The following is a 14073-nucleotide window of genomic DNA, read 5'->3' as shown; positions in this document are numbered from 1 at the left end:
AGTAAATAAGTGACTTGACAAGCAAGAAGGTAATGGTAGCATGAAACAACGGAGCCAAGGAAGTTAGAATCACAGGAAGTTTAGTTCCCCTTTAGAAACAAAAGATAACATCTTAGCTTATGTCCCTGAGTTGTTTTTCAGAAACCCACACCCTCACCTAATACCTCTGCTGGCATGTAGGCCTCAAATAAGGGCGATTAAAAAAAAACTTCAGCCAAATTAAATTTAAAGGCGTTTAATTGAGCAATGAATGATTCGTGAATGGGGGGCAGCACCCAGAATCACAGCAGATTCACACAGACTCCAGTGCAGCCTCGTGATGGAAGATTTATAGACAAAAAAAAGGAAAATGACCTACAGAAATCAGAAGAGATGTACAGAACAGCAGGAATGGTTATAGCTCAGCCTTTGCCTTATTTGAACACAGTTTGAACCTCTGCAGTGTATGAATGCTTGAAGTGTGGCCACTTCAACCGTTGGGATTGGCCAAGTCTCAGTTATTGTTACAGAGGCACACTACTTAGTTAGGTTTCCAGTCTTGCCCACCTAAGCTTTTAACCAGTTGCCGTTTGTTCACAAGGACTTCATTATAGAAGAAAGAAGTCCTTCTTCGTACTTACATATAGATGTACTGAGTACTTCTCAGGAAAAACTAAGGACTGAACTCTGACCACTGTTCTTTGTTCTAAATTTCTTCCTGAGGGGCCTGGAGGAGGTCACACCCATGAGCCAGAGCTAACATTCTTTTCATCAGACCCCAACTTTTTAGACAAAACTTTACCTCCTTAACCAACTGCAAATAGGAAAATCTTTGAACCCACCTATCACCTGTGGGCCCCTGCTTTGAGATGTCTTGCCTTTTTAGGTCAAACCAGTGGGTAGTCTGTAGGAATTGATTTATGACTTTGCCTGCAACCTCTACCTCCCAGCCTTTCAAAACCCCTACCTGTAAGCCGTGAGGGAGTTCAGGTCCCGAGTTTCCTTGCTTTGCTCCCTGCAATAAAAGCCTCAGATTCTCTTGCTACAATCCTGGTGTCAGTATTTGGTTTTTCTGTGCCAGGTGAGTGGACCCAAGTTCTGTTAAGTAACACCTATCATTCCACTGTGTGTCACCTGCAGAACAGGTGATTTGGCCACTACTATCCACTTGATATCTTTGGGAGGGTAGAATAGCTTACTGTTTGTCATATTCTTTCTCAGGAGAGAGAATAATAATTATTGTTCAGATTCTGGAACAAACTTCAGCCAATTAAAGCTAGTTCTAGCTTTGAATCCAACCTGAAGGATTGGCCCAGGGGAAAAATGCTATTACTAACAATTCTAACTAAAGATTTGTTTTAATGTAATTTTAAGATCTTTTTTTCTTCAAATCTTGACTCTTCGGATCATCTCTATTAATTGGCAACAGCAACTACTATATGAAATAGAATGATATGGTCTTATTTTCTCAGCCAGTTTGGTGTTTGAATCATAATCTGAATGTTATATAAGAGGTAGGTATATTATAAAATTGCCTGACTTCAAGTCTAATGAGCCATTTACTCAATTAACATTTACAATTGAAAAGGAAAAGAACTACTGTGGAAAAAAATGGGAAAAAAAATAGATGGGGGAAGCTAAATAATAAGATCAAAACATTTGTTGGTTTTCTTTTTTCATTTTCCTGTTAAATTCAATGGAAGACTTTCATACAAAAGAAAGAAAGTGAATATTGAATCAGGGGAATTTTTAAATTATGTAAAATTTCTGCCTATAATAGTCATGTGTGGGGAAAAGTATACTATTATAAAACTTTTTAAAAAGGTTATTATGATTATTATTCTTGGAAACCTTGTGCTATAGAAAAGTTAAATTTGTCATTCTCAGAAGCCAGTTCCACCAGCAAGAGGATTTGCATTGTAATTTTTAAAAATTTTTTTAGAAAAAGATTCTGCGCTAGGACTCTAGCTGCTCTGGACACGTTCCTAGAATTTGAGGTTCGACGTTGGAAGAGATGGAGGAAGCAGTTTGCAAACAGTCATGACACTCTGAACCACCAAAGGCAAATCAGAGCAAACAGAAATAAATGCTGGATGCCAGAAGGATTGTTGATTTGTTCTTGCCTGATACGGTCCCGGGGACATTTAAGGGGATGTTACCAGTCTATAAAGGAGACTTCAGTGAAATTCAAAGACACCAACTAGTTTGAGAATAGCAAAAAGTGTAGTTCCAGCATAGGACTAGTAGGACGTAGCTAAGTTACAAAGCTTTAGAAGTTCATGAATAAACACTTGAGAGCCTTCGGTAGCTATGAGGACAAGTTTGGTAGACCTGAATAATAACCCTGAAACCCAAATGACCTTGACTTGACATTTCCATAGCTGCAATGGTGAGTCAGCATAAGTGTCTAATCATTCCTTGCGACTCATTAACTAATACTCTCTTCCTTTATTCACATACAGAATGTCCTGCTTCCTGTGTCAGGTGCAGGAGCCACTGCCTAACACCCAGTTTTGTTTCTGAAAACTCCTGGGGTAGAATCATGTGTGGTTCAAATCCTTCTGGGATAAAAAAAAATGTTACTGCACTGTGGCTGGGAGTGACTCTATGAAAGTCTTTGTAAATGTTTGCACAAACACTAAAATGTTTACACAAATGAAGTAACATTAGAGACTACTGTATATTTCATCTCTTGCTCCAGAGAAATAGTTTAGCTTCTGCCTTCCTGGCAGTTTAAATAAAATACTTATAAATTATTTTGTTTTATTTCATGAAGTTGCATTCTCACAGACATTTTTTTTCTAGTCTGGTCTCCAAATCAAACATTAATGCCTTCCTAGTTTTAAGAATCAGAACTGTTAACTGCTGCCTCCAAATCCCAGAAATACAAAGTAATTGGGATGCTTGAGATTTAACAAAGCTTTGGGTAATCTCTGTTTAACTTTCCTGACATGTTGAAAGATATTTCTCAAATTCTCTCTCTAAAGCAACTCCCCTAACAGTTCAAGCCCGTTCTGCAAACAGTTTAGCTTCAGGAATATATTAAAAGTCCCAGTTGTTTAGGTACCTTTAGTTTTCTTTATATGTCCTAAGGCAAAATCTTTAACCATGTCCTTTAAGGTGGGGCTTACTGTTCTTTTATTCTTCCTAAGACTCACTTCTATGTCTCTCCATTTATCATGAAATAGAAGAAATTCAGAAGTTTCATATACTAGAGTTAAAACTCCCATTGTTGAGCAAATGATTTGCTAGGTTCAATAGAATTTGCTTCAGAGAAACTCAGAGCTTTGAAGAGTTTGCTCTATTAGCAGAATCACGTCTTACTCCGAGGCTGAGATCCAAAATCACCACACCACAATAAATATTGTCTGTAGTCTAAATTAACTTCAAAATCTCTTAATTTCCCCAAGAAAGAGAAAATTGCACATTTCATGGTATGTCTAATGATATATCTAGCTCTGGAACAGTGCTGAATACCAAGTGAGGCAGTTGGCTAACATTTGGGCCCCATGTTGAAATGAAAACACAGATAATTGAAATTGTTCAAGATCAATGTTCTTACGATGTGGGTTCTATTCTGATTCTAGAGAATAAGTTAGTGCTGGGCACTCCTGCTTAGAGGTTTAGAATCCTTTGTGGCCTACAGCAGGATACAATGGCAACTACTGCAAACCTAAGAACTTTCTTTGGAAGGTTAAATGAAGCTCTAGGCTCTGAAGTTGCACCAGAGCAATTCAACCTCAGTGTTCACTGACTTAACATCACATGAGTGACATTCCAATCAAATTTTCCCTATGGTGAAGAAAACTCAGAATAGTATTTCAGTAACATTTACAAAGTTAACTTAAAATCTTCATAATGAAGGTAAAAATGATTTATTAGATGTTTTAAGTGGTTTATTTTTAAATGACAATTTAAAAAAATTGCTTTCCAGTAAAAAGTAAAAGATTCTTATTGTACTCAATGAGCTATAAATATCCTGTCTTTTTCTTTGTCTAAATTATAATTTCCATTTGTTTAACATCTAATTTAGTTCTATAAATATCCCAAGCCATTTTGATATTTGCTCAAATGTGCCAAGTACTGACCTCTTTACCAAATTAGGTCTGTGATCAACTCAGGAAAAATATAATATGCTTAAATTCTGAATATTATTTGTCTAGCAAGGCTAAGCAGTTAATCTTTAAATGATCTAAACCTTTCTAGAATCTGTGGCTATTGGTGGACTTAACAATTAAAACACTTCAGATCATTTATTTCAAAAATATCTCTAAAACAGTTACTTATAATATTAGTTAAACCAAAAGATTTATTCTGCAGTTTCAAATTATGATTTTATTAGTTGTTTATAGAACTATTGATAGTAATCAGATAAGAATGCTTACATTAACAATTTGTTTTCGGAAAACTATTTAGAAAGTTTATCAGAGAAATACTTCTAAAAATACAAAAAGCCTTTTAAAAATTAATCTAGGACAAGTTATTGTAAAAGTTTTAGATAACATAAATAGATGGAAAAACTCATCTCTCATAAATAACCTCTATTAATATAGTGATGTAATCCTTTCTTGTTTTTTTCAACACATAAATACACATATGCTTATTAACAGACCCTCCCAAAGCTGAGTTCAGTGAATACATACAATTTTGTAACCTGCTTTTGGTCCATTTAGACATTTATCACATATTCATTAAATTTTTAGTATGTGTTTGTTATTTTAATGAAATGGACTGTAAGTTACAAACAGATGCTTCTCTAAAGTATATTGAGTTTGTTTTTCCTAAAAGTTCTCTTTTTCTGTTTTCATTTCAATGGAAAACCAAAAGATATTTGCCAATGAATAATAACTTGGATGCTCAAACGGTGAGTTGCATTTAGAAATGATACATGTTTTTATTAACTATTCAGTAAATTGTATAGTCAGTTAGGGTCAATTACATTTCAGAGAATCTATAAGTTCAGAGATTCTCCTAGATGTTTGCATGTATAATTTCATCTAATATAACTCCATTATCCCCAGCTTTACACTGTAACACTGAAATTCAGTGTAGTTTTCTAATTTTTCTGTAGAATTAACATTTACTAGCAGCAACTCAGAATGTGTTACAAGGCACGTTTCAGCTTTCAAAGTGTTTTTTTCCACTTATTTTATGTTATTTAACCAATTTTCTTAAAAATGTATATAAAAACTAACAATAGTGTTATTTTTATTGACTGCTGACTACAAACTTTGAGGTAAGTATTAGTTTTATTTGGTTTAATTTTCAGATAATAACCTGGAGGTTGAGGGATACCAAGTACCTTGTCCACAGTTCAGCAGCAATGGGACAGGTGTGACCCAAACCTCTGGTTTCATCTTGTTCTCTTTCTGCTTGACTACCGCACCACTGGGAGAAGTGAAACTTGGGCTGAGTGTACAAGAGGCACCCAAAATAACCATGGTGTGTTTATGTTCATTTAAAATCATAAAATTAGTGTAGGAAAGAGTCTTCTAGAATGACTGCTTACATGGATTAAATATATCAGATAAATGTATCTCTCATTCATTTTCTGATATGAAACATGAATTACATGGTACACTAATGGAAATAGGTCCTTTACAGAAAGAATTCTATAGTGATGATCATTTTTCTGATTTTTCTCACAATTGGCTCATAAATCTGGCCCCCAATACAATATGCGGGTCAACTAATTTCCAAGTGTCTTGGATTTCATGGTTTATGTTCTTTGTAATTTTATGAAGATACCCAACAAATCCACCGATATTCTGATATTATCATATACTTGTTCTACATTATTATATTCATCAGACTAAGAAGGAAACACGTTGAGCCCTGATCATCACCTCTGATTTCCTCCCATGAAGGGAAATGATAGCCCTTTTTGGTATGTCTAAGGGGATTGTTCAATGCAGAGACTGGATTGTCTTCTCAGGCCCCACCTGATTCTCCTCCCTCCCATGTTTGTCTGTGCTGAGACAACCACTTGTAGCATTACAGCCTAACTTACAGTCACATCGTTCTCAATCTTTGCCTTTTCATTCTGCTAATGATTGTGTAATATGTTGCTTTCTATGCCTTTCTGTACTCACCATTTGCCATCTCTCCATCAGTGGCTGAATTATTTCTGCTCCATCAGCATGCTCCCAGGCCTAGGGAAAACGAGTGGGTGATTCAAAGCCTATTTGCAAGGAAGACTCTTTCCCCTTTGCACTTCAAATCTCAAACCTATCTTCATACAAGCAGCCCTATGATACTTTCTGAGTAACCCAATTTAACATTCTTAGAGGCCATTAGAGCTCTAATATTATAATAGATTCCTTCATTCGAATTATCTTTTATTTATTTCTAAGATGTAGAAATAATGTCAGAGACAATTTTTCCTAGTGTCTTGCCATGATTTGTTTTGATTATGTATTATGGGCACACACAGCAAGCTTCTCTATTATAATACCCAACACCTAATACGCATCTGTCTCCCTGGCAAGGCTGGGCTTCTTGTGGCTCATTCACATTAGTGCCCCCAGAAGCAAGCCCGATGCATGACATACAGTGGTCAGGAAAAGTCTGATGAACATATGAGTGAATGAATGAATCAATGATGCTCCCTTGTGCTACTGAAAAGTCAATTTCATTAAAATGGTGGCTTTACATTGCTATTAAAGAAAAGTAAATTTTAGTTATCCTAGCTTTATAGAATTGATTTCTACACATTCTAGAAAATTTGTTCTTATATTTTACAATATTCTACAATATAGTTTAATGTAAAATTATAAATATGAAGCAAAAGAAAAGCCAAATTCATAAAAGAATTTAGCAATACCTAGTTAAAAACAGATGTGGTTCCCTTCAGCAAGATTTCCTGTTCAAACCATGTCAGTAAATAAATGTTTAACCAGCAATAAAACTGATGTTTATATTTACATGGCATTCAATTTATATTGTACAAAAGCTAAATTCCCCATCCCCAATAATACTTTTTATTCTTTGACATTAGTCTACAATAAATGGCACAGTTGTGCTAAAAAGAAAGAAAGAAAGAGAAATCCCATAATAAAAACCATTCACTATGCCAAATATGTCATTACATTTTTTTTCCTGTTCAGCTGCCAGATGTATTGCATTATATTATCAAATTGATAGATCTAGTGTTATTTCTACATTTACCATTTTACAACAACAAACAGAAATATAAGGAAGCTTTGGTAACAAATCTTGCTCAATATGTATGTGAAGTAGACACTTTGTCTAAAAGAAAAATATAACTGATGACAGATTTCATTTCAGTCTGCTAGTGCTTACTAAGATGTCTACAGACAAAAAGCCATATCTGGGTACATCTCTTTCTGCAAACAAAGGAAAGGTTTAATTGCTTTAATCAGCATTTGCATTGTCTTTGGTGGTGACATACAAAAACAGTTCAGGTCTAATCAGGAAATGTCTTCCAGAGGAGAATTCTTCAGCTTAGACTTTAAGTGAACCTAATAACATATTTCCTATAATTCTTGAATAAAGCTTAACAATGTAATACTGTGCTGACTTCTATTTAAATTATTCCTAAGCCATTAATAGAAAGCCTGGTGCTGTTTTTTGCTATGTCCTTATTAGGAATATCATTTTCAGACATAAAAATGGTTTCCATAAAATGAAAAAGTAGACTGAGCAATCAACCTCAAGTGTCAGTATTACAATTTTTTTCATCAACAATATCTTAAACATAAAGAAATCTTTGCTTCAAAGGTAGTCTTTTCAATTTAGTTTCTCAAATAGGTATTACATCCCTACTAGGTGAAAGACACTGTTATAAACTAAAAATATATATTAAAAAGAATAAGAGAACTCTACGACATTTAAATAAATCTGCAGCCTGAGGTATTTGACTAGGAACATTTTCAAAACTCCTGGAACTGTAATGTGGTGTATATAAAAAAAAAAGCCATTTACTAAATACAAATGTTCCCACAACCTTCAATAAGGCAAAAGATCCTTCAATTTATGTCCCAGTATCTTATATATATCACTTGCATTCTGTAAATACTGCAATGACTCCATTCAGGAAATAAATGTTCTCATTAATGGAAGTATAGTGTAAAATGTGGTATGGAATGGAAAATGAGCTTCAAAATTGGGAAAAGCAAGATGCAAAGCCTTCTTTAGTCTATCTCGTTGGAGTTGTCTAAGCTTAAGCAAGTTATTTTTCATATCTCTGGGCTTCAGTTCACTCATTTTTAAAACGAGGATTCATTTGTTTTTGTTCAACAAAAAAATCATGGGGCCTTTTCTGTGGCCCAGGCACGAGTAACACACAGGTCTTGTCTTCATGATATTTGCCACCCAGCATGCTAATGTGTATTAATCGAAAAATTACATGGACAAACAGGGTTATTGCAGTGTGTCAGAGGCTACACAGAGGAAACTTAACAGTTCTTTGGACGCCTATGTCTTCAGACAGTGCAGTTGACATTGAAAGTGGAATCGAGTCAGTAATTCAAGTGTGTATTCCTATAAGAAAGACCTGCAGGGATGGTTTGCAGGAAGTTGTCTGCATGCATTGAAATTGACTTTGCTTTACTTTTCTTTTTATCTTTCTTGGCTGTAATAAACTTACTGCCAGAGCATGAAGTCCCAAGTCATGACGATAGCCTTCCTCCAAAGACTGTGTGACTTTGGACAAATTACTTCATCTCTGGGTGTCTCGATTCATTCAGTTCCTAAGTAAGGACTTATGTCATGGCCTATTTAGATTAAACAAGTTATTATTTGTAGGGTTCTTAGAAGAATACCCAGCATATAAATACTGTTGTTGTTGCCATCACCTGGTCCTCACAGCATGTCCAGGAGACAAACTGATGCAAAAACAACAGAAATAGAAAACTGCAAACACCCATGCCTTATATTTTAACAAAAAAGATAAAAAGTTAATTCAAGGTAGCTTTGCTGCATGTTAGGAAAGACAATGCTTTTTTTTTCTTTCAATGCTCTTTCTTCCTTCTTCCTCCCTTCCCTGAACTGGGATGACCTGATTTCCTGTCAATAGGTAGACATGGGGAGAGATTCTGGTCATGAGGGAAAGCAAACTTGCTTGCACCAAACCAGTCCTTTCTTCCTGGAGTCATGCTATAACTTCCTCCCTAGAAACTCCACAAGTATTGAGCACAAGGATAATTAAGGAAAGACCTTCCCTTTCAAGGAGCCTCTACCCTAGTTGGTGAAGAAAACAAGACAAAACTACAAAAGCACACATTTCAACAGAATAGCATTTACAAAATAATCCACATGATTATCTGCTCCATGAATATAAAAATCAAGGCTTATTTATCTTTATGACCCCCAGAGCCCGATAATAATGCTCAATAATTTATTTATTTTCCTAAATAAAACTCAATAATGCTGGATTGAGTTGAATACATTAACAAGCACAAACAAATAAGAGTTTGAGCAAGTAATTGTCCAAAGAATTTCACATCAAGGAGTGATCACAGTGGAACTCCTGGGTCCCCATCAGAACCCTGGTAGATGTGGGGAACCCCCAGCTTCCTTTTGTGAGCTCCTAATGAGCCAATCACCATGGAGTCACTGAGGAGCAATAAAACCAAATGGTTCATGCTAGGTACCCTTAGGCAGTCCAGAGAGTCTACCCAATATTTAAGACATTTAGTAGGGAACTTTTCTTCCTTCTAACACCACGCCCTGGTTTGAAAGACTTGTTTTCTGTGAATGATTTTATAAGTAATTATATTTATAATTAAATCAATGCCAACTAGTCACAATTTCATGCCTTCATTTATTGCAAAATTAAACATTTTCCTAAATGTAAATATTAGTATGCCAGTCTTTGTGGCATCTGGGCATGGATAGAGCTGTACATGGCACTTACCAATTTGGAGCAGAGAGTTTCCTTTTTTTTTAATATTTTTATTTTTTATTGCATTTTAGGTTTTGGGGTACATGTGCAGAGCATGCAATACAGTTGCATAGGTACACACATGGCAGTGTGGCAGAGAGTTTCTTTATCCATCAAAGGGAAGTACAATTCTGGTGGTGGTGCGCTGGACACGGGCTTTAAGTTAGACAAGAAAATTCTATCATCTTTTAGATCATGCTGTTCCTTACTTGGCCCTTTTTGTCTAAAAATAATAAAAATAAACATTTTTTCAGTTTATGCCATCTGCCAAAAGCAAAGGTGACCACTTAATTCTGCTTTTCTAAGATTAAAAATATACACTATATTGAGGATACAGGTTATAAAGGAAATGTTGGTAGATTTCAGGCAGGTATCCTCTCTAGTTATCTTCAGTTGTTCTGACTCTCTTACAGCCTTGTTCCTCAAAGTGTGGTCCTTGGACCAGCTGCATCAGCATCACATAGGAAATTCATGGAAATACAGAATCTTAGGTCTCATCTCAGACCTAGTGAATCTGAGTCTGCATTTCAGCAAGAACCCAGATGATGTGCATGCACATTGCAGTGTGAGAAGCACTGTCCTAGGACATAGTATTGGAGGCTCAATTGGGTAAAATACCCCTGGAACCCAGCTAGACTGAAATGTGGTTGGATCACTTGTTGGTCATGTGACATCAGATGGCTACCCCAACCAGAAGTGCCCCAAGGAATCTTTTAGGTGCTTAGTGACAAGAAGTCTAATCCATTCAATGGATTCTTAAAATAATTACCAGACGAAAATCCCTGATGAAAAGAGAGGGAAAAATGAAGTCCATTACTGATTTGGAGTTACTACAGAAAATCATGCACAAGCAAGGGAAGGCAGAGATGCCTGGCACGCTTCTCTATTGAGCGGGCACTATCAGAGGGATAAAGGCATAGAATTTACATAAATATGGAAAGGCAACTTTTTACTTTTGTGAATATTTGCCAACTAGGTAGTCAGAGAAGCCTGGAGAAGGCCTGTGTTCAATAGATACTATCATCAGTCAGGAGAGTTTTGTTGTGTTTGTTTGTGAAGTTTTCAAGCTAATCTGAGTATTATGGTAACAGAATTCTATGTGCATTAAGCTGTTGAGAAACTTTATATAAAATATTTATATTTTATCTGCTCTTGAATAAAACTTTATTCTCTCCAGTAGGGCTATTGTCTGTTGCACACCTTGTGCCTATTATCAGTCACAGAGTATCAGTACTGAATTATTCTGTCAAGTGTAAATCTAGGAACTTTACACCTGCCAGTTCAGACTTATTTTCAATATTGTGTGAAAATACCAAAGATTGGCTTGTCAGTCTGTGTTTGTGCCAAGAGTCCTGTTCATGTTGCTCAATGGTTTGTACAGGTTTTCTTTGAAGAGTTACTTTTGTATGGTTCAGTACATCACAATATCCCAGACAATAATTATCTTACATGTTAGGTAAAAATAGTGTAAATAGATTGAAAGAACTTCTTTAGTTGGTAATATATTGAATATATTGGGAAAAAAGTTATCTCACTTTTCTCTGATTTATTCAAGCCCCAGTTGTAAATGAATGCAATTTTTGTACCTATGTAAAACTGGAGCATTTGTGACTGGCTAACTTAACTACACTTTAATAATGGAATGGCTCTTCTTGTTATGGCAATGAAACGAATATAATATCATGCTAACAGGTGAATAAAGATCTGTGGCAGAAGTAGTCAAACTTCTTTCCCAAGCTCAGAAAAGCTCTCTTAAAATTAAAATAATGCTTCTGGAGGTTTGTGGTAAATTGCTGCCTCTTTCTTTGGGTCCTTTCTTCCTCCTTATTTTGAACAAGGGTCAACAAAACCAGGAGATAATAAGTAATCTGTCTGGTGGTTGACCTCTGCTGGCAGCCTTGAGCCAAAAACCTGGCTTCCTGATATGTCTGGGACCAGCCTCAAGGTTCATTGTTCACTTCTTGCTCAAGCAATGCCAGAAGCATTAGGCTGCAGTTCCAGGCAATAATAACAGTGACTAACACATTGTGAGTACTAGCTGTGTTCACTGACCTCGTGTAATCGGCCCATAACAAACCTATGTGTCAGGTACTGTTCTCAGCACTGTACAAATTAGCTCATTCAAACTTTATAATAAAATGATATCCATTTTACTGATGAGGAGACAGGTACAGAGAGTTAAGAAACGTGCCCCAGGTCACACAACAGTAACAACAAAACCAGGAGACAACCCCAGGCAACGCGGCCTCCTAAATGTATTAGGTACTACACAGAGTAATGCTAAAGCTTCTGTTTCTGCCCCGCACCACACATTGTATCTCATTTCATCTTCACAGTAACCAAATGAAATAGGTTGTGTTCATCATAACCCCCTCCTATGGTTTGCATATTTGTTTCCTCCAAAACTCAAGTTGAAATTTAATTGCCAATGTGATAGCATTGAAAGGTGGAGCCTTTAAGAGATGATTAGGCTATGAGAGCTCTGCCCACATGGGTGGTTTAATGCCAAGCTATCTGAGTTCATTTCTTATTTTCTCTACTTACTTGCTGTGTAACCTTGAGTAAGTTTTATAAACCTCTCTGGACCTCGGTTTCTCTATATTTAAAATGGAAATCAGCTGGGCATGGTGGCTCATGCCTGTAATCCTGAGGGAACACAAGGGGGCGTAGTTTTAAGGGCAAGAACTTCCCAGCACCATGCCCACCTCCCATGCCTCTCCACCCGGGAGATGTAACAGTTTAATGGTTTATATTTAAATTTCACAGGCTAGGGAAGAAACTAAGACTCAATCACCCCAGCAGAAGTTTAAAGGAACTCCTTTCATTGGCCAGAGGAACTTGGGAAGGTGGGAATTTCTCCCAGGATAAATTCCCCTGCTCCTTCACCCTCATCGAATTTCCAGCTCTCTGGAATCCCCTCCCACATAATGGGAACTCTCCCCTCCTGGATATTCCCCCTCTGGGGTCCCCTTCCAACCAGTGTGGAAGCTGCTTTTCCACTCCATCTTTCTCTCTCAATTCCCTTCCACTCAGTGTGGAAGCTGGCTTTCCTCTCCTGGATTCCACCTTTCCGGAGTCTCTCATTCAGTGTGAGAGGAGCTCTCCTCCTCTGGTTTTGCTCCTCTGGGAACCCCTCTCACTCAGCGTGAGAGCGGCTTTTCTTTCCCTCACTCTGTGACAGCCACCCGTTTTTTTTTCTCTCTTCTTCTCCTTTTTCTCCTTCTTTACCTAAATAAATCACTTTTCTACAAACACTTTTAAGTCCAGCATTTACTTTAACGAGCGCGCCGTGCCATGGTCTCTTCTCCCATTCTTGGGGAGTGATAGACCAAGAACCTGGAGAAATGTCCTCTCAGGGGAACTAAGGGTTCCCCTGAACCCCTAAACCCCAACAATCCCAGCACTTTGGGAGGCTGAGGCGGGTGGATCACAAGGTCAAGAGATCGAAACCATCCTGGCCAACATGATAAAACCCCGTCTCTACCAAAAATACAAAAAAAGTTAGCTGGGCGTGGTGGTGCATGCCTGTAGCCCCAACTACTCTGGAGGCTGAGGCAGGAGAATTGCTTGAAACCGGAAATGGAAGTTGCAGTGAGCCGGGATCACGCCACTGCACTCCAGCCTGGCGACAGAGGAAGACTACTTCAAAAAAAAAAAAAAAAAAAAAAAGAAAGAAAGAAAATCATGTCACTAACTATGTCATAGGGTTGCAGCAAATGTGAAACAAATACTTGGTGCATTGTAAGCACTCCATCACAGCAGTAGGCTGTCAATATTTTATTATGAAGACTAAAATAGTTTTCACAGCTATTCCAAAATAGGACTCAACTAAGAAAATAAATTTGAAGTAGAAAATTATAACATGCATGGAATCTTTTTAGTTTATAATTGCTTTAACCTGCAATAGGAGTAATGATGAACAACAAAAATAATTTGTATATCAGGCTACAGAGTTCACAAAACTTCTTTACATATATCATCACATTAGAGAGTTAGATAACAGGTTGGTATACATGGAATTATTGAGGTTAAGTGCTGGGATTGAAACCACACAGTTTGGAGGTGGAAAATGCATGGAGAGTTTGGTCTGAATACCAAACCTAGTGCTTTCCACTTCATGACTCTGGTGGTGAGCAAATATTTTAAAGCTTAACATGTACAGGATTTGGTCAATCTTTGAAAGATGTAAT

The 14073-nt window shown here is 36.9% G+C and overlaps 1 long non-coding RNA gene across 1 annotated transcript in view; it reads right to left on the bottom strand.

Moving 5' to 3' along the window:
- Positions 1-6070: 6070 nt before the first annotated feature.
- Positions 6071-14073, bottom strand: part of LOC118151523 (uncharacterized) — a 231745-nt gene continuing 223742 nt past the window's right edge. Inside the window, exon 4 of the long non-coding RNA XR_004739886.3 lies at positions 6071-6131. This is a non-coding gene — a long non-coding RNA (uncharacterized LOC118151523). The remainder of the gene's footprint in view (positions 6132-14073) is intronic.

This window comes from Callithrix jacchus, chromosome 1, assembly GCF_049354715.1.
Source record: "Callithrix jacchus isolate 240 chromosome 1, calJac240_pri, whole genome shotgun sequence".
NCBI lineage: Eukaryota > Metazoa > Chordata > Mammalia > Primates > Cebidae > Callithrix > Callithrix jacchus.
Note: the sequence above shows the minus strand (reverse complement) of the source record. Positions and strands in the feature narration are given on the sequence as shown.